Source organism: Acipenser ruthenus, chromosome 6 (assembly GCF_902713425.1).
Source record: "Acipenser ruthenus chromosome 6, fAciRut3.2 maternal haplotype, whole genome shotgun sequence".
Taxonomy (NCBI): Eukaryota; Metazoa; Chordata; class Actinopteri; order Acipenseriformes; family Acipenseridae; genus Acipenser; species Acipenser ruthenus.
In genome coordinates this window covers 4,441,688-4,468,031 of record NC_081194.1, presented here as the reverse complement: position 1 = coordinate 4,468,031, position 26,344 = coordinate 4,441,688, and the positions used below count along the sequence as shown (strand labels likewise).

At 38.5% G+C, this 26,344-nt stretch overlaps 1 pseudogene; it reads left to right on the top strand.

Moving 5' to 3' along the window:
* LOC131737360 (ankyrin repeat and SOCS box protein 3-like) overlaps positions 1–15,542 on the top strand; it is a 33,589-nt pseudogene extending 18,047 nt beyond the window's left edge.
* Positions 15,543–26,344: the final 10,802 nt, after the last annotated feature.

Genomic DNA, 26,344 nt, shown 5'->3' with positions numbered 1-26,344 from the left:
AACCCTAATGACTGTCTCCAAGGATACTGTTAACATATAGGTAATTTTCCATTTTGGTAAGTTTCCATAAGTTTACATATAATAGAAGTCAGGCTTATTGGTCTGTAGTTACCTGGTTCGGTTTTGTTTCCCTTTTTGTGGATCGGTATTACGTTTACAATTCTCCAGTCTGTCGGTACAACCCCTGTGTCAAGAGACTGTTGCATGATCTTGGTTAGCGGTTTGTAAATAACTTCTTTCATTTCTGTGAGTACTATTGGTAAGATCTCATCTGGCCCAGGGATTTGTTTATTTTAAGAGCTCCTAGTCCCTTTAACACTTCTGCCTTTGTTATGCTAAAGTTATTTAAAACTGGATAGGAGCAGGTCAACATGTGGGGCATGTTGTCCATATCCTCCTTTGTAAAAACTTGTGAAAAGTAATCATTTAATATATTTGCTATTTTTTTCTCTACATCTATGATTTTGCCATTTGTATCTCTTAGACATTTAACCTCCTCATTGTCACATGTGACCCTAAAACCCTTTCTCCCTTGTTCTATGAAAAGTTCTAGAAAAGCCAAGGCAAGACTCCAGTAAAGTATCATTCAACTTGGTAACACAAGCTGTTTGGTCCATTCTCTGAAGATCTCTAAAAAGCTGGTTGCTGTTTGGTCGTATTCAGAAGCCTCTGCCTTCGAAGACAGCTCTTGTCTATACTTATATTCTACACAAAACTTTCATGTATTGGGAGGTAAGCATAATCTTGAATTTATATCTCACTTACATTGAAATATTTCTGTAGGGATAGGAATTATATTTTAGCTTTAGAGAGTGACATATTGGATGCTTTAGGATTTAGTGGTGTGCGTTTTAGTGTTTTGCATGTCTGGCCTAAGGGCAAAACACGTGATAACCATAATTGTATTGAAGTGTTAACGTTGTTAAATTTGTAAAGGCACAGGATTGCCTATTAGCTGGAATCCGACGTGGTCTGTAACCACGCAATCCATTTTTAAGCATTTAATATACCGAAGGAGTACAAATATTGCTCTGATTCGTTAAAACTTCAAATTTTAATGGGTCTGTGTGATTTCTCTTGATTACTTAAAAGTTGTCTGGATATATTGCAAGTCAGTACACGAACAATCCACTTACAGGAGTCCAAAACATCTCTGTGTCCTCCTTGAACGTCTCCCCTGAGTTTAAGAGTGTTCAGAGCATAAAAGAAGTACGTGGAATCTGACAGCACAGTTTTTTTCTCTTCCATTCTGATGTTTACAATCATATGGAGTGCTGTTGCTTCAATATTGAGATTTATTTTTTCTCTTCCAATTTTTCCACTGGTACACATGCACCAGAACCAGGCCATGGATCTTCCTCATACCATATGTGAATTTAGTCCCAGGCAAAACAAACATTCACTGCACTGGTATATTTTACAACTATAAAAAACGATTTAATTGTATCTGAAGGCCAACAGGGTTGAAAGATCGTTTTAATACTTCATACCACGTCATAAGGTGCACTTCACATGCACAGCATCAGTACAAAGAGTGGCTTCCACACCTTCTGCGGGCTGGATTCAACTCTCTGCTCCTGTGCGAAACATGGTAACCAAACAATCACATTGTTTTTGCAGTAAAGACAGGAGATGTATGTGAAGTGTTGGGGTCCATTATCTAAAACCTCCATTTCTATTAACACTTGTTAAACTGGTTCTTGTTTATGGAACAGTACATTTACTTTTAAGACATTCACCTGATTTTCTGTGGACCTCATTTTATAATGTATGTTACCATGGCAACCATATCCTTATTTATAAGGTCTGATTTTAAAATAGTCAACTCCTGCCAGCAGATGGTTTTTTATACTCGATGCAGTGAAAGAACCCTAGCATATTAGGAGCTGAGTCCTGAAGTGGCTTCATCTGCTTAGCACATAAGTAGCAAAAATAAATAAATACAAATAAAATAAATAAATAAATAAATGAAAAGGATAGCTGCTATTAAATCATTTCATTAGTTCAAAACTATTCTGAATTTTACAAGTGTCATATTTTTTCTTTTTTTTTTTTTTAAAAGCATTTTTGACAGATGGTTTATAGCATAACGTAGCCATCATTTACAGTTCTGACCAGCGGTCCAGATAAGCTGCGTACCAGCAAATTCTAAATGCGCACTCAATTTAAAATTAATGTGTAAAAATATGCTTAAACAAAAGCTCACACTGTAATTGGTGAAAGTGAATTACACATCCTTATTCGCAATGCAGACTCAAATACGCATAGCAATTCTGAAGCTTGTCTGCCTTCCCTAAAACTTCCACTAACAACTACATCTCCCAGAATTGTAAACTTGGTTGCTTTTCTGCAAAGGAGAATCCACCCCTAACCAATACGTCCTCAGTAATCGTATAAAAGCTCTGTGTTATTCTTCCATGTCGCTTCTTTTTGTTTCGGCTGCTCAGTCAGCGCTGGGAAGCCGAAACAGGAGTTGACCGCTTATAGAGCCTGGAGGAAGGGCTACCCTCAGCCACGGATTTCCTGAGGTTTCCCCCTCAAATTAAAAATATGTCAGGTAGGGGTTTTTTCTTTACCTGAGTGCTGAGCGGTTTGTATTTAGTTCTGCAGGGTGAGTGGTCAGGTTGGAGAGGCTGGGCTCTCTCCTCCAGCGCAGTCAAGCTCTGGGGGATGGGCCGTGTCTCGGCTGCTGATATTCATTAATTTCAATATTTAGGGGATAGGGGGCAGGGCGCCACTGTGGAGCATGTTAATTATTTATTATTATTCATTCATGGTTTGGCAGCCTCGTCTTTTCGGAGGGGCGGTGGCACTAGGATGCATGTAACTGTTCATGTTTTTCCAGCCGGCCTCACGCAGGTAGCCGTCGGGCACCCTGAGTGTCCACCACAGTCATCCGTCCCTGAGCGCCCTTCACAGTTCATAAATCATCTGCAATTGAAATCATCATCATTCATTCATCGCCATTCATTCATAGCGGATTCGCCATGCTGAATACAATGTCTTCATTTACACAAGAAAAACCAACCCAACAAACATTATCCAATCTCTAGCTAGCCCTGTTGTCTTTACAGCCGATCGCAATGAGAATAAAAACAAAATCGAAGCTACACAGGTTGAAGCATAAACACCTCAGTCCAGCTACAAATCCAATTGGAAACATCGTCGGAGGCAACCGTTAAAAAAAGGTGCCTATAATATTAAACAAACCTGTTTTATAACTTTATTAATGCATTTCCTTATTGTATTTATCTGTATGGCTTTATATTGAAGTTAACATGTTCACTGAGTTTAAGAATTTAATGTTAAAATATAAGTAAGGTAATTAATTTGCAGAGTCAATGTGATGCCTCGAAAAAAATGCCGATAAAGAACCTTGTAGAACACACACGTGATTGTACAGTAGTTCAAAGTAACACTGCAGTTAAAATGGAAGGCTCTTTGCTTTTTTTTAATGCCTACCCCATTACCATTAAAGATTGTACAGTATTTATCAAGATTACTCATGACTTCAAGGTAATGTTGCATTTTACCCCCTGAAAATATATTTTACTCTGTAAGTGTTAAAATTAGAGGATAAGTTACTCCCAGACCCAAAACCGTATCTGAAGTACTGGTTCTGACCATTACTTGTAGGTAATGTCAATGACGATTTCTACCAAGCTGATTTAAATCTAATTTTCTGGAAAACATGAATTAACCCAATGGGTCACCCATGGCTGAATAGTGTCAGTCAATGTCTAAGTGACCACTCCTGAGATCATTGAAATCCTCACCAAATAGGGTATAAAAAGGCCTTTTTGATCTAAATGAAATGATTCTGTGTTACAAGGCCAGTGGTCCTATATTAAACTTAGGGTTTTTGTTTGGTTGTTTTTTAGTCTTCGCTCCAACAGCATTTAAGCACAGCCTGGATTTGAATATAAAGTCCCAGTGTAAGATACTACCACACAACCGAGTGTGTTTATATTCATCCCCATCATCTTATCGCAATTGTTTAAAAACCTGTTTCTTTTTTTATTTAAATCGATTCCCAAAATGCTCTGCAGTTTTATGTCACCTTAAACTTCAATGTACAGCACCTTGTGAAGCTGTAAAAAGTACTATTGTTTGTTCATTTCAAAGGTTAACATAATACTCTACTTCATTTTTTTTGGCCTGGTGGTCTATATTTGCAGAACCACCCTTATCGTACCATTAATCCACATTGCAAGTGGCACCAATGGGCACATGTGTCGATGTCCTGGATTTACTGTCCGTAGAGGAAAATGTGATTAATTTCGCTCAGTGGTGCCCATTTTGCCTCTGTTCACGTACTTTGAAGTTTAGACACAAAAGGTGATTAGCTGCAAACTAGCACATAGAATAATACACACTAAACTACATTTCACATTTAAAGAAACAGAAATAATGCTTAAAGGCTCATTTCATTTAATTTTCGAAAATGTGGAAGAGAAATTAGAAAGTATATGCCAGCTGTGCATGTGATTGATTTGTATTCCATTAGAAAATGATTGTGCTGTACAGCTTCATAATGTACCTCTCATACTGTCGCAACGACATATTTACATTGCTAAAATTAACTAACTGTCGGAAGGTGTCAGACAAGCTCACTATACCATGAAATAAGGTGGCACAATCTGATTTACCTCGCCTGTTTTCGATCAAACCATGGCATTTCATTTGACATAAGAAATATGTTAATAGGTCAACCAATGTGAAGTTTACCAGGTTCAGATTTCAAACATGTGAGTCAGTTATTTTTTTCCCCCCATTCACTCCTGCCCTCTATTCTACAATTGAGCGTGTTCTTAATGATCTGTACTTCTGCTAGTTTAATTATAAAATAAAGGCTCTGACTCATTTCAATTACAACAGTCCTTCACCTAGGCTGCACCCACCTTCTAATATCTGTCAGCTGGGAAAGGCCCAGGAAAAATGTTTGTGGGAAGTATGCTTGCTGTGTGGCTGAAAGCAGAAGAGTTTAAGGCCTACAACACACAACTTGCAAGAGAAAAATCACTTCACTTAGGATAAAAACTTTCTTTTTTTAATGTTTTAATAGTTTCTATAAACCAGACTAATTCATCTTTTTTGTCTGGACTATTACCTTTGTATTTAAATTAAAACATACATGATTGTACACATGCAGCATTCACATCTTGTTGCAATCGTATTGTGTAATCACGATTTGCATGACTGTGTAGTCAAGGCAGATGAACAGTACAATCACAGACTTTTATTGTTTATTGTTTCCTTTCAAAAACAATTTTGGTATCTCGCTGCAGTTTATTATAATTTGTTTCAATATACAAATTGCTTTTTTTATAGCATATCCTGTGCAATTTTCTTAATCTACTTTATATTTCATGCTATTGAATGCTTTATTACATAATATTGTGACTAAGTGACAGACTGCTATTTTATATATTTTTTAAAGGCTGTTTATAATAAACCTTGAATTTAGTGTGCATGCGAGTCATATTCTTTGGAGATTAAGCAATCCAAAGATTGAGGTGGAAGAGATCGATAGCCCTGCATAACACTATGTAACACAATTTTTGTTCCTGGGTAGTAAGTGTTATATCCTAATTGCTTATGCCTCAGAAGTATAGAAAATGGCTATTATTCCCCACAAACTTTGCTTTTGTGACCAGGACAGTGATATTTTGAAATTTACCTATTTCCAATGAGAACTGTCGAATTTGTGTCTTTTCGTTCACATAGGGCAGCAGTGTGGAGTAGTGGTTAGGGCTCTGGACTCCTAACCAGAGGATCGTGGGTTCAATCCCCGGTGAAGGACACTGCTGTTGTACCCTTGAGCAAGGTACTTTACCTAAATTGCTCCAGTAAAAAAACCAACTGTTTAAATGGGTAATTGTATGTAAAAATAATGTGATATCTGTATAATGTGAAATAATGTATAATGTGATATCTTGTAACAATTGTAAGTCGCCCTGGATAAGGGCGTCTGCTAAGAAATAAATAATAATAAAGTAAAAAAACAACATATGAATCCAAATTAACATGTATTTATACTAAAGTAATACAAAAATGACTACAAAAGATTTAGAAGCGAGTAGTTTTTTGAGATTTACGATTGTACTGTAAATCACTTTCATGATTCAGCCCCCAAATGTAGTCTCCCATCATGTTCTCGTTATACTGTCCTTGGTAGCGGCGTTCAAAGTCCAGTATATCCTGGTGGAAGCGCTCGCCTTGCTCCTCAGAGTATGCTCCCATGTTCTCCTTGAATTTATCAAGATGAGCATCAAGGATATGGACTTTGAGGGACATCCTACAGCCCATTGTGCCGTAGTTCTTCACCAGAGTCTCAACCAGCTCCACATAGTTTTCAGCCTTGTGATTGCCCAGGAAGCCCCGAACCACTGCGACAAAGCTGTTCCAAGCCGCTTTCTCCTTACTAGTGAGCTTCTTGGGGAATTCATTGCACTCCAGGATCTTCTTTATCTGTGGTCCGACGAAGACACCGGCTTTGACCTTTGCCTCAGACAGCTTAGGGAAGAAGTCTTGAAGGTACTTGAAGGCTGCCGACTCCTTATCTAGAGCTTAATAAGGCCCAATTTGATGTGCAGTGGTGGCATCAGCACCTTCCGGGGGTCCACCAGTGGCTCCCACTTAACGTTGTTCCTCCCCACAGAGAACTCGGTCCGCTGTGGCCAGTCCCGCCTGTGGTAGTGTGCCTTGGTGTCCCTGCTGTCCCAAAGGCAAAGATAGCAGGGAAACTTGGTAAAACCGCCTTGGAGACCCATCAGGAATGCCACCATTTTGAAGTCTCCTATGACCTCCCAGCCGTACTCATCATACTTCAAGGCGTCCAGCAAGGTCTTGATGCTGTTGTAATGCACCGAGTGAGCCAGGGGAAGAGACGGGTACTTGTTACCATTATGGAGCAGCACGGCTTTGAGGCTCCTGGATGAGCTGTCAATGAAGAGGCGCCACTCATTCTGGTTACAGGCGATTCTGATTGCCTCGAACAGACTGGTCACATTGTGGCAGAAGCAGAGCCCATCTTGACGGGTGAAGAAGCTGGAAAAAGGTTGGTGACGCTTCCTCTGATCTGCGACTTGCACACTTTCATCCAACAAGTTCCACTGCTTGAGCCTAGACGTCAAAAGCTCGGCATTGGACTTGGTGAGACCAAGATCTCTAATCAAGTCGTTGAGGTCTTTTTGGTTGGTAGTATGGGTTTCTCTCCTCAGCTCCACCTCTGAAATTGTCATCTGGATCTACAACGTCTTCCTCACTCTCTGACTTGCTGCTCTCTTCTAAAGACGGCTGCTCTCTCTCTGGAGGAGTGGGTACGGGGAGCTCATGGCAGTGTGGCACCGGGGCGATGGATGAAGGAAGGTCCGGATACGTGATAGCAGGTGCATTCTTGCCAGTCCGACGTTTGGAAGGGTCCACCATGCAGAAGTAGCAGTTGCTTGAGTGGTCAATGCGTTCCCGCAAAATTCTTGGGATAGCGAACTTCATGGCTCTCTCTTCCCCTCTGTACCATCCTACAAAAATACATTTATTTCACCCATGACTAATGTGTAGGAGATTCTCGCAACATTTTTCATATATGATATATTTTTTCAATAACATTGAAAATTGTAAAACATTTTAAAATTAAAACTTTTACAATTTTAAAAATTAACAAATTTTATAACAATTCCGAGCAACAATTGTCCATCTTACCTTCCAGAGTTTTTTTGCAGGTGAAATTAGGTGCCCAGGTTTTGTCTTGATCCCCGACAGGCATGCCGAAATATGCCTTGTAGGCCTCACACATCTTAGCAGATGCTTCCACGGAGTACTTTTTCGCTCTTGTCTTGATAAATTGGCCGCAGACATAGCAAAATGCGTCTGCCGGATGCTTGCAACCTCTTGATGAAATCTCAGAAAAATGCAGATATGTATCCACTTAGGCAGCTGGAACTAAACTGAACTGGTGGGCTTAAGGCCCCTGTATTTATACTACTATTTATATTACTGGAAAGTTCTAGAAAGTTCTAGAAGTTACTCCAAGTTTACTCAGCACTGAATCTATCTGGAATGTTCTGGAAAATAGGTAAATTTCAAAATATCACTGTCCTGGTTACAAAAGCGGGGAATAATAGCCGTTTTTTATGCTTTTGAGGCATAAGCAATTAGGAAATAACACTTACTAGCCAGGAACCAAAAAAAAATAATTGTTACACGGTGTAATGAATGAATCATTAGAATTTGAGTGCGAATGTGTTTTTTCCTTTTGCAAACTTGCATTTTGTATCATGTAAAACTGTAGCTCAAGAGAGCTCACATATTTCAATAGTGCAATAGATTAATCTTACCTTAGAAACTGTATCAAAGGTCCAGAGGAGCAATACAATCAATCAGTCTTTCCTTTTTGTAACAATAGGTTATGTACAAAGGAAAAAAACATACCTGGTATGTATATATATATATATATATATATATATATATATATATATAGTAAAAGACTTGACCCACTCGGGTTCGTTGTCCCTTTAAAAACACGACCCAGGACACTGAAATGGATTTTCTTGCGCGGTTGCACTATTTTTAATAAACACAAAAATAATACAAAATACAAAATAAACACCTAGCTCCTCTTGGAGCGCTAACTATACAGGTTATTCCCTGACTAACTTGCAGGATGGCTAAGCCGTTTACCTGACACTACAAACACAAACAAACTTCGCAGGTCTCCAGCACTTACTTTTCAATGACTGCTCGGAAGCAGAGCACCTCTCTTCTGCTTCCTTCTACTCAGCAGCATCGTGCAGCCTGGCTGCACGTCTTAAATACCCTGCACCCGGTTCTAATTTTTAATCACCCCCGGGTGCAGGGGATAATACCTAATAAAACAATTAACAAAAACTAATTAACAGAAAACAGCAATACAATTAAACAATACAAAAAGGTGCCATTTTTTCTTCAGGGAGGTTTTTAACCCCCTCCCTGCTGTCTCACACAACCCGCTATCTTACAATATATATATATATATATATATATATATATACATATATATATATATATATATACATATATATGTATGTATGTATGTGTATATATATATATATATATATATATATATATATATGTATATATGTATATATGTATATGTATGTATATAAACAGGATCAACACAGCAGCTGTTGTGCCTCTGTTTAAAAGTTTTAGACAGCAGAAAGTAAACAAACCAGATTATGCGTGCGCACGCATAGTGATCTCTATGGAAAACCATCTGGGTCAAGAATCTCATGGGACAGAAAAAAGGCAAACACATCATTCTGAAATGCCTTGCTTAAACAGTGCCCAACTTGCTGGAAATGTGTTGTGATTTTTATATAGATATTATATATTATGTATTTTTTTGTTGCAACTTTGTTATGTGGAATGTAATAAACGAGAACCAAAACAGTGAGTTATTTTCCCCTTCATTTTACAACGCCATTTCCACTTTTGTTTTATTTGAAGTATTTAAGTTCAGTTTGCTTGTTGAGCTACAAAAAGGCACAAGTAAACCTCATGTTATTACTTTATGAAAACGTGTCTATGGTCACTGTTTACTGTGAAGAAATGGCAAGGAGTAAAAAATAAATAAAATGCGGTGTCAGCTTTATGTACTATTTATTTTGAGAATAAGTCAAACTACTTTTAACTTGAACTGTTATTTGGCATCCTTTGTTTTGTAGTTAATTCACTAGGGGTAAAGTAAGGCCTACTCAATGTATTCTTTACTCCTGGGATATTTTTCTACTTTAATGTGTTACATATTGTAATGTTTTGCTGTAAAATAAAGGCGCACACACAGGGACCACCCCCCCTGCCCCTGCTGCTATGCTCTCTGCCTGCATTCTGAGTAATATAATGGCTTTTATTGCTTTTTGAAAACGAACGAATATTTAAATTGAGCAAATACCCGAACATGAAAATCCCTTGTTCGTCCCAGCGCTCATTTTTATTTCTTCATTTCATTTCTTTAAAAAATCAAAAACTTGGCAGCACATTCCATACCTTCAACTGCAGTCTGCAACAATGGAGTTGGACTTTGACCCCAGGAACTTTTAGAAGTTCTGCTGTTTTCTGCAGCAAAAGTATTGAACATATTTTTGACTTTAGTTGTGAAACATTTCGAAAGCAATCAAGGACTATAAGAAACATTTCTAAAGCAATCAAGGACTTTGTTAAAGAACCAGCGTGCTGAGAATTTGACATGCACGCTTCCAATATCTGTTGGTCATCTTTTGTAAAACTGATGTGCACTAACCCTAGGATTACATTTGAATTATGGCACTGGTATGCTTATAGCGGCTTTTAAATGGTCCAAAATAACAAAAACGGTGATACCTGTGTGCAGTTATTTAATGCTAACACTCAATAAAATCAGTTCTCTGAAACACAGTTGTTTCTTCTGACATGGTTCTTTTGAAAAGTAGCTCTGAGGATAGTGGCACCATAGTTATAATGTAATCCCACCGTAATATAACATTCCATTTTTGTACACTATGGCACAAACTCTGCCGTATTACTGGGGAGACAGTTTTCTCTTCTGACAGGAGACATCCTATACCTATTTAGCCTATTTAGTGTTTTTTTTCCCAAGGATTAGGTTAAGTTTCCTTATATAATGGCTTCATACAGTAGTCCAATAAAAATGATTATGTTAAAATATTTACAGGCTGTTGATGGCTTTATAACAGCACTATATTTTACTCATAAAAAACAGACTGACTGGGGAAAAAACTTTATTTATTTATTTATTTATTTATTTATTTATTAAAGCTTTAGGAATAGGGCACTATATCTTTACAATTGGTTCACAGCAGCACTCATTCAATTTCCTTTCCTTCACGTTACAAACATATGGCAATTAAATTCAAATGTAATAAAGGTTGAAATTGAGGTGTTCATGTAGTGGTTATCCCTACTTCAGATGTGTAAAAAGTCCATTAGCCAGGACAGTGCTGGGAGGCTGCTGAAGCGCACACCTTTAATGATGCTGTGTGACTGCAGGGCACCACTGCTGTGAAGTCCCTGGGGGGTTTCATTCCCAGCACCTGTCACTGAATTTCAGGAAGCTGTATTTTGAAATATATAATATGTGTTTTTTTTTTTTTTTTAGTTTACTTTGCTGGTACCTAAGACAGTAAATGTCTCAAAGAAACACCCCAGGATATGCCCAGACCCCTAGCCGATAAATTATATGAACTAATTCCTAAAACAACAAAAACCAGGTGAATTACCCTTTAAAAAAAAAAACAATGTACCAAATAGCTCAGCATCTCTTACCCAGACCCTATTTTGCATGATCTTGCTTTTGAATGGTCATTGTTAGAAAGTCGATAGTAATTAAACACCTTTTGATTAAAAATAAATAAAAAGAATAACTTTTTTTTTTTTATTTAGCCGGGCTATACCTCATTTTCACTTGTATACCCTCGGTACCCTTGTCTTCTTGGTACAGCACAGCACCTCACAGCTACTACACAGGTCATGTAAGTACCGTATTCCTTCGAATTTAAGACACACTTTTTAACCATATTTTCTTTAAAAAAAAATGGCCTGCGTCTTAAATTCGAGTACAGTACAGTGATGCGTGCATTAAGCTGTGACTGCCTGATGTAAACTTCTCGATGCAAACAAAGCAAGCTTTCGCTCAGCACCCACCTGTGTAGCTATGGCTGTGGTTCAGTAGCCTTTAATCCCCCCAACCCCCACAACCAATCGGGACCCAATCACCTCAGCTCCAAGCAAGCCTTCCTGTTTACCACACAGCAGCGATTTGTTATTAGGCTCAGTTCTAATCAGAACCCCCGTATTTTTCTACTTGCCAAGCAATACCACAGTTCCTCAAGTTGAGGCTGGGAAATTTGGGCTGCATCTTTAAATTCGAAGGAATACGGAATAATCTACAAAAATTCATTCACAATGTCAATGCAGTCCCTTCATTAAAATATAGAACGTAACAAAACGTTTCCAAGAATTTCACAAATAATGGCCACTAGACCCAGATCAGTGTCAGTTGGCCCGTTTGGTCAATTTTCTGTGGTACTCACTTGTTTCTGATAACTGAGTCTCACACTTGAACCATGAACACTCCATGGGTGCCATTGGAAACTCACCACTGAGGATAAATATCAGAAACACTCACTGCTTCTCTAATTGTTATCTCCAGGCTTGGTACCACACTGGAGCTGGTGTTTGCACACACGATTCTGAAGTGGGCGCATTGACCTGTTGAGCCATTCATCTTGCTTCTGTGGCTATCAGCCCAATGCTGCTAAAGAGTTGCTTAAAGCTATGCTCTAAATCAGAGGGATCATGTGTTAAATAGCCAATACTCCTTGTATGTGATATGCAAATAATTTCTAATGCACTTCTTTCTAACCTAGTGCCTCTCCAACCCATTATTGCCCTGCTATCCCCATATACAAGAAACTGAACAATGCTTTATGGGGAAAATACAATCTGTTTCAGAGATTTTGTCCAGAATGAAAAGCCATGTATTGTTTGCCAGAATTGCTTTTTTTTTTTTTTTAAGCAGCCTTTTTTTCCATTTCAGCTATAGCTTGGACCTTGTAGTGTTATATAAAGTTATTTCAGAAGTGCTGTTGTCTTAGTCTTTTGTATGTGTCAATGGTAAATGACGCATTCACTTTCAAAGCACAGGATTCTGGTGTTTGTCTTCAGGTTTAGCTCCAAAAGTTTCTTCTTTGAACATCAAAAAAAAAAAAAAGTGAGGGTCATATTTAATTGATATTGTTACTGAAGAGACGATTTCTAAACCCCCTTATCTTCAAAGGAGCATTCTCTTCTCAGCAATCCAACTGATTTGATGTAAATGTATGTTGGTGATTTTACAATACAGCCTGTAGGTGAATAATGTATTTGTTGCAGGATATTGTGGATAGGTAAGTGTGCAGTGCATAACTGCAAATAAATTCTGCAGCATTTACAACAATTACATGGCACTTAACTGCCCCCCCTTGATTCTTTATAGATGCAGACGACTGTCAGAAACACAATGAACAATACAATACATAAAATCAAGACTAAACAAATGATCAATAATATCACAATAAAATATTATTGTTCCAAACCTAATCCTAGATACGTATTTGCTATCTATAAAATCATCATGTTCCTGTTGGTTTCGATTAAGATGGGCAAGATCACACATTTGACAGACGATGGAGGACTGACGATAGACCTACAAGACTGAACAAAATAATGATGTTTCACATTGAGCAGCCTGAAACGTGGTGAGACTGGGCCATTCTGGAGAACCAGACTTTGCTGCAGATTTCCAGTCCCAACTTCCCTGAAGGAATTAGAGGTGGTAAACACTGAGTAATTGTCACTATTCCTAATAGTATTTAAACACCTTCAGGGCTAGGTTGAATCAGGGCAGTCCTTGACATCTCATGGTTTACAGTACAGTGTTATGGCTGGTGTTTCATTTTTTTTTGTCTAACATCTGTACCAACAGTCTGAGTAAATTATTTAAAAAAACAACGTGGAAATGAAATAACAAATTCTTTAGGAATCACATTTTATTTTTTCATCACTCTGGCAACGCTGTAACCAGCACCAGATTATATACCACGACTGAGTGAGATAAACTCCCAGAGGAAACGCTTTCTTCAGTGACAGAAAAGTGGGTGTCGTCTCCCTGTCATCGTCCCCCCCAGAGAAAGGTGGAGTGCTAATTAGAAAAATGCAGTTTCAAGCCGTAGTTTAATCCCTGTGAGAGTGTGGATCTCAGGAGTAAAATAATAATGCTAATGTTTCAAGTATTTGTCCCTGCTAATAGTATTTGTTCCTGCTAATTTTTCCTCTAAACCTATCAATGCCACATATAATATGAATTTTGATATAAACCAGTTATTTCTAAGCTTTCCATATTGTGAAAACTGAAGTGTTAGCAAGTTTAAAAGCCGCTGTAAAAATGAACACCTATAATATTATTCTATTATCCTAGAGACCAAAAAGATGCCGTAACAGTTTGGGATTATTTCTGTTTTTAGTCCTCCAGTGCTAGTGCTGCTCAATAAATTCTAACTCCCTGACTTCAAGGCAAAGAATATGGGACAAATGTTTTTAGCCCCTTAACACCGTTTTTTAATATTATTATTTTTTAATTATTATTATTGAAAGGGGTCTGCGTCTGGGATTACATTTTAATGATGGGGTTGCTATCATAATATTAGGGTGGGGGGGAGGAAGCACTTTGAAGCCCATCTTCCTCACAATCATCTAGAGGAGAACTATAGGGATCAGCTAGCAGGGAATCCAAGCAGCTCTGAAGAGCAGAGCCAGATGCATCATTGAACTTCAGATGGGGCTACATCATGTTGAAAGGAATTAAAAGCAGTTGTGTCCTATCCACTGCTTCTGTGTCTGTCTTGCAGCATTTCAAGAATCTTGGTAATGCTGCACCAGCATATGACCAGCAGCCTGGAGTAAAGTGCTTTGTTTCAGAAGGTGTCGGGGGAGAGAAGCACAGAGACCAGGAGGAAGGGTTTGGAGCTACCCAGTGATCAATCCGATCAGATAACAATATGTAGCACGGCTGTTCTAGTCTGAATCTACCCTGACAGTTGACATTTATCTAATTTTATAATTAGTTTTCTTTTTAGTTGTACAAAATATTTGCCAGTTTTTTTTCATGCATAATTTCAGTTTTGTTTTGCATGTAAAAACAAATAGAAAAATGTTGTGAGATTATATATATATATATATATATATATATATATATATATATATATATATATATATATGAGAGAGAGAGAGAGACAAATTAGGGTGATGTAAGATTCACATGGCACTTTCCGATTCATGAAATCGAGTATTTTACCTTCTGAAGGTAACAATCGCATTCCTGGGTCTCGAGGTCATGGGGCCAAATCAAGCTTAGAGCTAATCTTATACTTTCTATCAGAACCCCAGCATGGTGTCTGGTGCTGCAGTTCTGATTTAAGTGCTTTTCTTCAGATGAGACATACAATCAATGTCCTTTTTACTTCATATACATGAAAGGTCCCATGCCATTTGTCCAGGAAGAGAAGGATTGTTCATCCCAGAACTAATTTTCACCCCAACCCTGGCTTGCTGAAAGGAAGCCTCCATGTTGAAAAAGACTACCCTCTGCAGATATGCCCAATTATGAATTGAACATCCATTTAAAATAATAACGCTTTTTCCATTAGCAGCTGAATCAGCTCACATTGGTTTGCATTTGGGATGGCCCAAACCAAATTACATTAGAAGCGAGTGTTAAGCCTTGAATTGCAGTGTAAAAAAAAAAAAAACACTTTGCCCTTGTTTCAGATTCGATTCCTACATTGGCTCACCTCTGCAGGCTGGAGATCAGGTCTCTTTTAAAGAGTGAATGCTTACATTCAGACCAGCATGTTCGCCAGCTCCCTATTCCCACTTGCCTTCAAGAATACCAGTTTTACTCTGATATCCTTCAAAAGTATGACATTTCAGAAGAGGAGCCTGACCAGCATGAAAGTGAAAGCTAAGAGCTAACTTGCTTTTAGCTCAGTGGTGGCACAGAGGCTTTCAGCATAATATGTTGTTTAAGGGGTGCTTAAAAGCATCTCTCCTTTGTTGTGATAAGAACAAGAGGTATGTAGGCTTAAAAAAACAAATAATTACAAATGCTTTTGTGATAAAAAAAAAGGAACTGCCATCATGCAGCTTTTGTTTTATATAAGAAGGTGTTCCAGTGTTCTACCCCTGTTACTTGTTTGGTTTTCTTGTGTTTTTCTATAATAAAGTGCCAAATGTTTCATGATTATGTGAGATCAGGAAGCTGCTGTTTCATAACAGCCCTTTTCTGCTAGTCTTGTTTGTGTGCCTACCAGCACTGTTGGAGGTGGGAAAATGTAATTTGACGTGTGGAATGTCTGTACTCATGCAGTTTTATATAGCAGCAGTGAATTTATTTTCTCGTTGGAGAGCTTTAGGCCTAGCCTAGCAATGTCTCAAGGAAGCTGTTATTAAAGGCAGCAGAACAGGCGATAATTGCAGTTGAAGCAGTGAGATTCATAAATAGCATTTGCTTAAGCCACTTTTAAGGCTTGTTTTTAACCTTTTAGTGTGCAGAGCTGTAAATGGTTGATGAAGTCAATCATCATGAATCACTTCAAATTGTTCTGAGAATTACAAGGTAATCAAGATGTTAGATAAATATAAGAGCTAGCTCGTACTAAAATACAAAACAGCAGGTTTTACGTAACTTGAAGTGTCCTCAAATACCTTTCATGAAAACCTGGATTAAATATATATATATATATATATATATATATATATATATATATATATATATATATATATATATATATTCTGTGTGAACATTTTGGATTGAGACATAATACAAAATAAACTATAAACATAATTTAGATCTTTTATTTAACATCATGTAATCAAAGAAACTACAAAATGATATCACATTTTTCGTTAAGTATATGGAAAACTACAAAGCGGTATGCAATTCAATATGTCAGCGTAACATTATTCAGCAGGTTTCATTCGACTTTATAAGTATAATTAGTTAATTATTATAGGGTGATGCAACATTTTTGGCCACAGCAGTACACACACAAAGGAATAATTAGTTATTGAAAACACAATCCAGCCATGGTGAATCTAGTGTTGTTTAACCTTGTTTGTATTTCATCCACAGAAATCACCTAAATCTTCATTTAACATATTCTCCTGTTTAAGCTTAAACAAAATCTGCTTTGAACTTTTACATAGCTTACTTGTGGGTCAGCATTTGCAGCAGGGTGGATTATAGTGAGAGCAGACCCCATGAGATACCTGCTTGCACTACTACTTTCCACCCTGAACTCAGCATTTCCATTCATCTCCACATAAGTGTGAAATGAAATACATCTCTGCTGCAGATTGTGCCATCAATCAATCAAACAGCTGTCGCTTAATTTCATTTTTTTCCAGCTCCAGTCATCAATCAATAAAAGCAGGGCAGTCTACTCCTGCTGAATTTCAATTCCCCGTCTATCCTAATATGTATTTAAATAAACATTTAAAGGTTGTCTTATTTAATAAACTGCTAAAATAATCCCAATGCCTCATGACTATGGCGCCTCTTTCATTAGTCATAAATGGCTACCCTCTTTTTTTGCTGTGTGGTTCTTGTGATGTGAAAACATGGTATTTTGCAAGGGTTTTAATGCACCCCAAAATGCCACAATGTGTTCTCCATGAGCACACTGTTGAAAGGCCTTTCCTCCTTGTAAAGGAATTGTTGCGCTCGTGGTGTGAACAATTCCTTGGTAGTGCTCCTGCCATCATGTAAGACTTCCCTGCTCAGGGAACTATTTCCCTTAATAAATTAACATCCCTGTTCCCTTCAATAAGCCAATCCTGTAACCGCATGTTTACACAATCCCGAGTTGCAGCTGTGAAACAAAGACCTGCTGTGCACTGCAGCTCCACAGTTTTTTTGTGAACTAATCAACATTAAAATAATTCCTGATCCTAGGTGACCAGCCTCTTCTGTCTTTTCCCTCTGGCACAGGTCATAAGCCTATTCCTCTGTCCAGTCACTAAACTACATCCCTGTTTTGGTGCAAAAGGCTTCTGCTTGAGAAATGCTTGGGATATTACAGCACAGCTGAGGAATGGGACCTTTCTTTAACTTCCTTGAAGCTTCAGCTCATTTCAGTTTTTAGAATTGTTGTGGAGATAAAAGTAAACATAGTTGGATATTAAGTGGAGACAGAAGATAGGAGGTACTTCTTTACACAGAGAGTGACGAGGGAATGGGGGCTTGAGGGAGTTACCTAGCCATGTTGATGATGAATCATTCGGATCCTTGACAAAGATTTGAGATCAACCAGTTACTTGGAATCGAACAAGCACTGATGGGCCAAATCGACTCATGAATTTTCTTATGTTCTTAAGCTGACATGAACAGTCCTTCATTGTTTCAACTTTTATATTACTATTATTTTTTATTTATTTCTTAGCAGACACCGTGCGGTTGTGGAAATAATAGAACAGTTCATTAGTCCAAAAACCAATCAGGTTCAATTGGCTTGGATAATACATTTCCCCAGACAACTACTATTATTATAATTATATGGTTTGTTTACTTACAAGAAACTTTTGTAGAATTTCTTTTGGTTTACATGAATAGCTAAATTATCAACAACCAATCAAATAATTGTAATAAAGCAGATCAGTTATGAAAATAGGCTTCAAAACCAGAATCTTCTGTCTCTCAGTTTACAGTATATGTTTAGGTCAGATTCCACTGTTACTATGCAGCATTTTTCACAAGGATCATTCTTAATTATGCAGATTTTCACAGCATACTTAAATCAGAGACTGAGCATTGAGGAATAGTCAAATACCTCCAGAAAACTCTACTAGGCCGAGGAAGTATTGAAGGTATACTATTATAGATTGCTGTGGTTCTTTGCCTCTATTAAATTCAATTATTCAGGAAAAAGAAAAGCTATCAATAAGAATAAAGTATGTCCAGCATTGTGGAGGAAACAAATTGCTGAAGCTATACCATGAAGCTTTGTTCTTATCAACAGAGCAGAAAGTAGGTTAACTGTAGTGAAAAGTGGCTAAAGTATTTGAGTAAACAGAGTATACTTGCAATGTCGGTGGACTTTGAAGCAAGGGCTTTGATATACAGCACAGACACAGACACTGCAGTTGCATTGTGAGACTTTCAAACTGTTCTGATACTGTGACTAAAAAAACAAAACAAAAAACCACAAAGCCCACCTATGATTTCATCTCTACGCTTTACATTTCTTAAATCACAAAACTATTTCATGTTCATTGCCGTTGCCCTGGTGAAAAGATAAATGTGCCTCTGTGTCAACAGTAGAAATTATGTTATTCCTGTTGATCAGCTGGATCTTTAAGTGTTAAAGCAGCTTTTGATTGCTATATTGTGTTTCAAGGTTGTCCCATACACAAATGTGAAGAGCAAAGTGCATCAGTTAAGCAGAATTAGTTGCCTTAAAAAAATAAGAAAACTTTCAGTTACACATCTAATTGAATAGAATACCTTAAACTGGGTACCTAATAACATACAAACAACAATCATTACTTTAATTTCAGCTTAATTGACTTAATTTTAATGAAGAGTCATTAATCCCTTATGTAAGGATCCAAAGTTCAAGATACACCTTTTATGAGAAGTAAATTAGAAGGCACTAGCTGCAATGTTATTTGTTTTATTTGACTTTGACTGTGTCTGAACGAATAAACAGATTCAAATCTATTTTCTTTCCTTTTTAGTATGTGTACCTCTTTATGATCTACTTCTGTCATTATACAGTAGTAAATAGTACAACAAATTGATTAACAGTAGCTGTTCACTAGATGGCGCTGGCTCCCACTACTACTTTACAGACACTTTGCTGCTCCAGCCTTTGTGATATATACACTGTGATGTCTGGATAAGGGCGTCTGCTAAGAAATAAATAATATGAAAGAGAAAGTGATTAAAAAGAAACTAAAAACATTTTGTCAATGTCCATCATTTACATACCTTATTTTTTTTAAATAAATGTGTTATAATTGTTTCTTTTGATTATATATATGTGTGTGTGTGTGTAATATATATAGTAACAGCCTTACAGCTGAGGTTGTTTTGCCCTTGTAAAACACAGACCCAGACACCAGAATTGCACTTAGCACTTGTGTGCACTTTTATTTACACAAACAAAAATAAACAAAGCAAAACCTAACTCCCACATGGAGTGCTACACTATACTTTTGTTCCAGTTTCTAACTATACTCGGACGGCTAAGCCGTTTACTGGTTAAAACACTTTTCTACAACACACAGCCTCTTTCCTTCACACAGACTGCCCTGAACAAACATTTTGTCCTTGTTAAATACCTGCCTGCAAATTACAGGAAGGTGATATATTTGTTAACTATTAGAGACACGTGACTCTCACCCTGGCTCCCTCTCGTGGTATTCTGGGGAATGTAGTCCTTAGCCCCTCCTGGACTACATTTCCTTCCTCCTCCCCTAGTCTGCCACACATACATATATACATAAGAGGTTAAGCAGTGCTCAGTAATAACAAAGACAACACAGTTCACGGTGAAAAACAGCTCTATTGTGCTGCAAATAATAACTGGCCCTACACAGCGATGTGTATGTCACAGTTAAAAACCCACAGGGTTCGGTCCCGAAATAATAATAACACACACAATCACAAACCCCAACAGTGAGTGCTCCTAGTGCAAGTGGTGAATTATACAGCAATGGTGAAACAGTAGTGCAGTGTAGTCCGGGTTTGGTCAAATTTAAATGTCAGCCTTTTGTGAAATTCGGGAAGGGGGCACATTTCCTATTTAACCCCAAATTACACAAACCTTCCCTGTCTAGTCTTTTTGTTTTCCTTCTCCTCCTCCTTTCACATGTGCCTTTGCATCCGTTCCCTCTGGGGGGTAAGTGAGCCCCACTTCCCCAACCTTAGGTTAAGCTACGCTTCCTCAACCTTCGTTAAAGGGAGGTTCTTTCACGGGAGTCAGAGGGGACTCCCGTGAGAGAACCTTATCTTACCTCATCAGGTTGAGGCTCTATCCTATCTGTAACTTTTCTGGACACGGCCCGCTTTACTCTCCAAGTGCTTGAGTCCAGACTAACCCATCTTTTCCGTTTCCTTGTAGGTGCCCTGTGGAACGCTCCTCTGCTCCCGGCTTCGGAGGCAGCGTCTCAACTCATTCGAGGGCAGCACCAGATCGGTCAGGGAACCCTTTACTATCATTTCCTTTCAGGTCTCAACAGCACCAAGACCTATTCTCTTGCCCGGGAGGCGACTGTCGGGTCTGGGGCTACTGATTTTCCACGATCGCAGAATCACGGACAGAATCGTGGAATTAGGCATTGGGAACGGAATTGGCATTTTGGGAATGGGATTCTGCTTTGCAACTGCACCTTTAAAAAAAAAAAAAAAGCGCAAACCGCTGTTATTCTCCTATGAAAAAGAAAATGGATTGCTTTGAAAACTACACTACCCAGAAGCCCAGCGATGACGCTTGTGTAAAACGTTTTTTTTTTTGTTTATTTGGATCATTGGATAACAGGTGGTTTTGTGGGCGTTACGCTGATGGACTGTCTGTTTCTGTTGTGGTGCTGTCTGTGTGCTGGGTGAGTCGAGTTGTTTAAAAAAGCAACTAGCTGTTTTGTGAGTTCTATTCTGTGGAATCATTTTGAAGTTGTATATACAGAAAAGTAAAAAGTATATAAGGCAACTCTATCTGTCCAGGGTATACGAGAAACACATGCAAGCAGTTGTACAGCAAGTACAGAATAAACTAATCTGTGTTGTTGCAGATGAAACTACAGATGGGAGATAAGTGTCCTGAACATTGTATTTAATTTGTAATTTTATGAAAATTGTATATTTTTGTAATAATGCCCCTCGTTTGACTAGTCTGTATATTGTAATGCCAGCAATAAGCTTTTTTTTTTCAAAACACCTTTATTTGTTGACTGACCTACAGTACATTGTTGCTAGTGGACTGCTTTAAGAAATATTTTTTTCCTGAAAACTACAGTTTCTCAGGGACTTAAATAAAAAAAAATGAATTCAATTGATTTTTAATGTAAAAATGTTTTCAGATCCTCGGGGCATGCAGCCTTCGAGACTTAGCCCTCTCCTCCAAGTAGGGCAGCATCCTGCGAGACCGAGCCCTCTCCTCAGAGTAGGACAGCATCCTGCGAGACCGAGCCCTCTCCTCAGAGTAGGACAGCATCCTTCGAGGCCGAGCCCTCTCCTCAGAGTAGGACAGCATCCTTCGAGGCCGAGCCCTCTCCTGGGAGTAGGACAGCATCCTTCGAGGCCGAGCCCTCTCCTCAGAGTAGGACAGCATCCTTCGAGGCCGAGCCCTCTCCTGGGAGTAGGACAGCATCCTGCGAGACCGAGCCCTCTCCTCAGAGTAGGACAGCATCCTTCGAGGCCGAGCCCTCTCCTGGGAGTAGGACAGCATCCTTCGAGGCCGAGCCCTCTCCTCAGAGTAGGACAGCATCCTTCGAGGCCGAGCCCTCTCCTGGGAGTAGGACAGCATCCTGTGAGACCGAGCCCTCTCCTCAGAGTAGGACAGCATCCTTCGAGGCCGAGCCCTCTCCTGGGAGTAGGACAGCATCCTTCGAGGCCGAGCCCTCTCCTGGGAGTAGGACAGCATCCTGTGAGACCGAGCCCTCTCCTCAGATTAGGACAGCATCCTGCGAGACCGAGCCCTCTCCTCAGAGTAGGACAGCATCCTGCGAGACCGAGCCCTCTCCTCAGAGTAGGACAGCATCCTTCGAGGCCGAGCTCTCTCCTGGGAGTAGGACAGCATCCTGCGAGACCGAGCCCTCTCCTCAGATTAGGACAGCATCCTGCGAGACCGAGCCCTCTCCTCAGAGTAGGACAGCATCCTTCGAGGCCGAGCTCTCTCCTGGGAGTAGGACAGCATCCTGCGAGACCGAGCCCTCTCCTCAGATTAGGACAGCATCCTTCGAGGCCGAGCCCTCTCCTCAGAGTAGGACAGCATCCTACTATTTTTTTTGTTTTTATCAAAAAGATTGGAGTGGTACTGTGTATCAATGAGCTGTTATGATATTGTTTGAGCACTCTGATTCTCCAGAGATACGTCATCATTGGGTTTTATTTTAATAGATGTATTAGCATTACATATTTGGGGAAGAAAAGTCAAATTGAAAAATAACAATAAAAAAGTACTTATCTTAATTGTGCCCCAAGGATGAAACCTCACTGTATTAGGCAGTTTTTGGTCCGGAAGTGCCAGCTTGTAGCAGCAGTGTGGAGTAGTGGTTAGGGCTCTGGACTCTTGACCGGAGGGTTGTGGGTTCAATCCCCAGTGGGAGACACTGCTGTTGTACCCTTGAGCAAGGTACTTTACCTAGATTGCTCCAGTAAAAACCCAACTGTATAAATGGGTAATTGTATGTAAAAATAATGTGATATCTGTATAATGTATAATGTGATATCTTGTAACAATTGTAAGTCGACCCTGGATAAGGGCGTCTGCTAAGAAATAAATAATAATAATAATAATAATAATAATAATAAATAATGCAACAGCAATGAGCAATTGAGATAGGCCAGTGTAACTAAGAAAGCTGCTGGAGGCATAGACCTGAGTCCTTTGCGTGGAGCAATGAACAAAAATAGCAGGCATCTTCCAATTGCTGAATATATCAACTGTAAAAGGTAAGATTAACTTTATTTTAAGAAAAAGAAAACCTCTTATTTATACTATTCACAAAGCTTTAACTTAGCTTTAATGATTTAAATACAGTATTCATGACAGACTAGAAAAGTTCTGTGAATAGTACGTGACATTTAATTAACGAGAACAGAATAAACAAATCATTTTTAAATAACTTGTACCTCTACTATATCTTCAACACATGCTTTTATTTTACTAGCGTCTCTATGCTCAGCCACTCCACTGTGGAACGATGGGTGTATTGCTCCATTCTCTGTGCTATGGCACAAGTATTGCATGAGAGAGTGAGACAGAACATGACGGAGAGTATGGTGGATGTGTGAACAATCCATTTAAATTCATTAATTTAATTAATGGAAATGCCATTTATCTAAGACAACAGTATTAAGAAGCTTGTTTAGAACCTGGATCAGTCCTATGCATTGCATGCAGTATGTTTATCCAATAAATGCTTAGACTCAAACAAGTAGGAAAGCACGAAGCACGACTTAGAATGGAAAATACTGGAAAGTAATGGTAACAGCAATTAATCAATATGGATTAAATTAAATAAAATCTAAAAGGTTTAATAGTGTGAGTTAATCACAAAACAACAATTTCCCAAACAAACTGGAACCAGATGACCTCAGACAACAGCTCAGACATGGGAATGATAGAGTTAGTGCAAGATTGTTTCTTATCACAAATGGTGAATGCCCCGACTAGGTACAATTCATGTCTAGATTTGGTATTAAGACGCAATGAAGCAAGGATACACAACGTACAGGTAATAGAACCACTAGGAATAAGCGAACATAATATGATAAAGTTTGTGGCAAATAAATCAAGGACAGTACATAAATCAAAAACAATGGTATATCATTTCAGAAGAGCAGATTACAAAGGAAAGAGAAGTTTTTTGGTTTAACAAATGTAGCTTTCTTGGTGATAAGTAGGTTCCGTGTATAAATTTGTATTGTGTAAGTGTATATCTTGTGTTGAGTAGGTTCTGTGTATGAATACAGTATGTATTGTGTAAGTGTGTATTTTGTGTCGAGTAGGTTCTGTGTACGAATGTGTATTGTGTAAGTGTATTGCGTTGATGTAAAGGTTTTGGGACCTCTTGCATATTTCTTGCCATTGCTCAGTGGGAAGAGAGATCCCAAGTTCCCCCTCCCACTTCTCCCTTAGATGGTTTGTATTAGATCTGGTGAGTTTCAAAAGTTTGTAACAACCACCCTTTTAAGACACAATCCAAAACTAACCGATTTCAAAAACAGTTAAAAGACTGTTTTATAGCGAATAATGGGACCAAAAGTTCATGGGAGAGAGTTTTATCTTTAGTAACTTAATACCAAAAAAAAAGCGCCGTAGAGCAGTACAATACATATCATAGCCATGTAAAGAAAGCAATTATATCCTTTAATTATTACCATATAAGAAACTGTACGGCAATGCAATGCATAGAGCATACATGTGTGTATTCTGGAACCGAATGAAACAAAGAGATATCATGGCAAATACATAACATCTAAAAACATCTTCGTCTTCCCAGTTTCAAACAGTCCAGATAAAAAAAAAACAAAAAAAACTAACAGTACCCCAGAGTTGTGTTCGTCACAGGTTAGCTCAGCAACGTGCCAGAAACACGACACTGTTTCTAAATACGCTTTATTACTCTAAAAGCAAAACAACAAACTTCTCTGCCTAACTTGTGCTTCCTGCAGACACACATCAGCTCTCTCTTCAGACCACTCCCCTATTTCTCATAATACTCTCTTTCATCACCCGAAACCAGCTGGCTTCAATGAAGCGCAACAGGTATAATAGAAGAGCTTTCAAACAGAACAATAATCATCCTAATACAATGAAGCCTGAAAAATCCCCCCTCAAGCCTGGACAACTAAAACAAACAAGAGATAAAAGTTAGAAATAGGGCAGAAACTAACAATTTATTTTAACCTGGCCACAAGCTGGTTATATAGATCTGAAATGAGTTTAACAGGGGTGGGTGTGAGTAGTGAGGATTCCACTATAGAACATTTAGGTTTGTCTAAAGAGCTCTCTTGTAAGGATTGGATATGATGATCCAGCTGGAAATGTATAAAAAAAAATATGTGGTTTGGATTTGAACGTCATAAAAATGTGACCTTTGTGCAAATCACTTATTTTGTAAAACCCCTTCTGTTCCCATAGTTTAAAAGCTGGGTCTTTTAGGGTCAATTAGAATTCTGTGTAATTGGTGTCAGGGGGAACATTTTTAAATTGTCTTTCATAAAGTTATGTGTCTCCTCCCATATTTTCAGAGACTGAAGTAACATTGGATTGACGGTTTTTAATGCCTGTATTTATGTTGTGTTTTATTAGTGAATCTGTTGTTTATAAACTACTGCTAATTCTACTGTGCACTGTGACCTGACGTTTGGGTTAAGCACTTTTTGTTTCTTTGGATTTTGTAGTTTTTTGGGGGGATTTTGTTTTATTATCACCTGCCTTTGTTCAAGCTGCCCTTTTTTGTGGTAATAGGTTGGTGTAGAGAATTATTGACACTGAAGACAATTTTTTTGGTTTATAAACAAACAGACAAAGTGGTTTGCAGTGTGCAGGTGTAGAGGTGATGCAGTGCTCAAGACAATGACAAACATCAAAATACTGGTGAAATGGTAGTTTATTTATAATCCAAAGTCTAAAGACCACAGTAAAGAAACAGAGGGCTGACAATATAGAGCGATGTGTACTGCACAGTTCAATAAACAACAGTCCTGAAATAATAGACACAGTTAAATACAAACACAAAACACAGAAGTCCAATGTGAGTGCTGTAGTGCTCGTGGTGAAATACAATTTTAATCTGTGAACAATGGTGCAGTGTTGTCTGGGTTTGTGCTGGCCTTAAGCGACAGCTCCGGATCGTGTTAGCCTTCTAATAAATAACAAGCAGTACAATTAGACGATACAAACAAACAAAACACTCACGGTTATTTTACACTTGTCCTTCAGCGATTCTCTTAACCATAAACAAAGGAACAGATCACCTAGCCACACTCTCTATTTGTACCTTCAGTCACACCCCCTTGGTTAGCGAGTGCAGCCGTTTC